The sequence below is a fragment of the Grampus griseus genome (assembly GCF_964374135.1).
Source record: "Grampus griseus genome assembly, chromosome: 5".
Lineage (NCBI taxonomy): Eukaryota > Metazoa > Chordata > Mammalia > Artiodactyla > Delphinidae > Grampus > Grampus griseus.
In genome coordinates, this window is record NC_138998.1 from 6,399,647 (window position 1) to 6,402,720 (window position 3,074).

Consider the following 3,074-nt stretch of genomic DNA (forward strand, 5'->3'; position numbering starts at 1 on the left):
CCACAGCTAGAGAAAGCCCGCGCACAGCAACAAAGACCAAATGCAGCCAAAAATTAATAACTAAAAAATAAATTTAAAAAAAATGATACAGTCGAGTCATTAGTGTCATAGACTAATCCCTCGCTGTCTCCTTACTTCAGCTCTTCTGACCTTTCTTGACCAGCTGACTCATGAAAAGGAAAGCCTCCTGTCCCCAAATTCAGAGGGATGGGAACTGTGCACTGACTTCAGAAGAGCATGTGAAGGATTAATGCACAATCACTTTAATTACACACACAGACCACAAAATGCATATCAACATAGATTATGTTTTATTTGAGTATTTGTATTTCATTAGTGTGTAATACAAGTTATAGTGAGGGTTTATGTAATTCTGAAATAAGGTTCTTTTTTTTTTTTTTTGCGGTACACGGGCCTCTCACTGTTTTGGCCTCTCCCGTTGCGGAGCACAGGCTCCAGACGCACAGGCTCAGCGGCCATGGCTCACGGGCCCAGCTGCTCCGTGGCATGTGGGAGCCTCCCGGACTGGGGCACGAACCCGTGTCCCCTGCATCAGCAGGCGGACTCTCAACCACTGCACCACCAGGGAAGCCCCTGAAATAAGGTTCTTGAATAACATTGTGTCATGTCTCCCCAGAGCAACGGCCCTCAAACACTAAGAGCCATTTAATGAAGGTACCTACCAACAGCCCAAGTGCCCCCAAAACTCTGTCACAAATCTACTGTGTAGACAACATTACTGAGTACTCTGTTTTACACGTGGAATTTGACGAGGAAGAAAGCTATGTGCAAGAAATCACACTTCAGCAGTGTGCCCACGTATAGGTAATGAACCACAAGCATCCTCCGTGAACACTCCTCCACAGATGTACACAATCAAAGGTCCCAGACTCACAGACATAGAAAACAAACCTACGAAAAGGGGAAGGATCGGGGGAGGGATAAATTAGGAGTTTGGGATTAGTGAACAGAAGCCCTTTGAAGTGCAAAGGGAAAAACCAAGCAATTGTGCTGCTTCAACTGAGAAAAATCTTTATCCAGAAGGATCCAGAAATCCTCTGATAGCCACTCCCACATTTGTGGCAGACAAAGTAGGTCAAGACAAATAGGTCTTGATCCGGGATGCTTGTGAACTGGATGCAGCCTTTCATACATGAGGATGGTACCCTTCTCCTGACCACGGATTCCGAGGCTGAAACAAGCAGCTCTGGGCACACTGGCAAATGGAGTAACCGCCTTTGTCAACCTAAGTGAATCCCTTAACAGTGGTGATGCTTCAGAAATACGGTAGGAGGACCAATCTGCAAGTGAGATTACTCGGGCATGTAATACCTTCGCTAAAGCACTTAATACGACAGAAAGCTCCTTGCCTCCAAGCCTGGCAGGTGGGATAGACACCAGTGGAGGAGGGAACATCTATGTCATCAGTAGAGACCAGTCCACACTCATCATTCAGATCCAAGCCCTCCTCCTTTTAAACACTCACATCACATGACCAGCCCAATTCTAGAGTACCTCAACGTGTACTACCTCTGCAAGTCTACGTTCTGCCTGCTTTTCCTCTCCATGCACTGGGCCAGGTCAACCCCAGCCGTTCAGGTACTTGGGAAGGACTGCAAAACCAGCCTGTTGCAAGCCTGCTGAAATGAGCTCTTCACCCTTGGACTGGCCCAGATCATGAGTCTTTCCATTACCTTGTGGCCATAGTCAATCAGCTGCAGAAGATATCCAGGAAGATAAACTTTCTGGCAAGCAGATAAAGCAAGTCGTGGAGCACATCTGGAAGCTTCAGGAGTTGTGTAAAAGCTGTAGTTTTCTTTACCCCCCATCATCCAGGTTTGGCCAGCACAAGCCAGATTTTAAAATTCCAAGAAAGGCACAGATGGAGGATTATTTTCAGAAAACCTACTCAGAAGACACCTACTGATTGGTCCAGATTCTCAACCGCCTGCTGGCCCTCAGGCTGATGAGCTCTAACATAACCGAAGAACTTTTTTTTACTGATCTCATTGGCAATGTTTCCATAGACAGCATAATCCCCTACATCCTCAAGAAGAAGATGGCAGAGTATAATGGCCAGATAGATCACTGATGCCAATCTATAGAGCACACCACACACCTGCTGAGAAGCACAAGGATCCACCCAGGACCGCTCAGATACAAAGAAAATGAAGTCGTGGTATTTTGGTATGTGCAAATATTTCCAGTATGTTAGTCATTTCCTACCTGGTTTCTTCTTACCTGTTAATATCAGACACAAGCAACTAAAAGACTAATAGGCTCTTTTCCTGCCATAAGAAATGTTTTAATGCCTTTTGATGAAGCAGCAGATTTTGGAACAATCTTTTAACTCAATCTGTATTTAGAAATTGTCAAAACACAAAAAACAATGTTTTATAATGTCAGAGACTAGTATTAAAGAAAACTAAGAGAAAACTCTTGAAAAACAAAGAAGCCTTATATTCCATGGTAAATTCTAATTCATTTTAAAAAACCTTAAGCTAGACATTTGCAAATAATTTGCTATTAACATTCCATTGAATGCTCAACTTGTCACCTAAGAAGTTTTATGAATAGTGTTTTTAAGAACACAGTAAAGTAAGTAGATAGGATGACAGAATTCAAGCCAATATTCTCCTGACCGCTTCCAAAGAAGAATAAAGCCACAAAGGATTACTATGCCCTTTTGCCTTGTACTTATTATAGTAATTTGCGTTAATATGGTTTGTGAAGGTTTTCTCATTATATTCAAGAAAGCAGCTAATTGCCTATTAACAACAGTTGTCCTTTTAAAAGAAAAAAAAGATTAAAGCTTAGCAAAAATAAAATTGTTTAGACAAGATCTGATTTTAAAATTTCAAGAAGTGGTTAGATAACCTGTGCTTTTATTTACTTATTATGTGTTAAGTAGACTATATTCCAACGTGTAGATAGACACATTTTTTAAATTATTGCCCCCCTAAAATTATTCCTACTCACTGAATTTTCACTTACCTATGCCCTTATGATTAAGCATTTGGTGGAAATCAAAATCAATACTACGTATTGAAATAAGGAATGTATGTAAAATTACA

At 41.6% G+C, this 3,074-nt stretch overlaps 1 pseudogene across 1 annotated transcript; it reads left to right on the plus strand.

Annotated features, from left to right (window-relative positions):
- The first annotated feature begins 669 nt into the window (after window positions 1–669).
- Window positions 670–2,092, plus strand: LOC309822673 (nuclear receptor subfamily 2 group C member 2-like; annotated as a pseudogene). The gene is made up of 2 exons: window positions 670–819; window positions 951–2,092. The product of its transcript is annotated as a nuclear receptor subfamily 2 group C member 2-like (transcript).
- The last annotated feature ends 982 nt before the right edge of the window (window positions 2,093–3,074 follow it).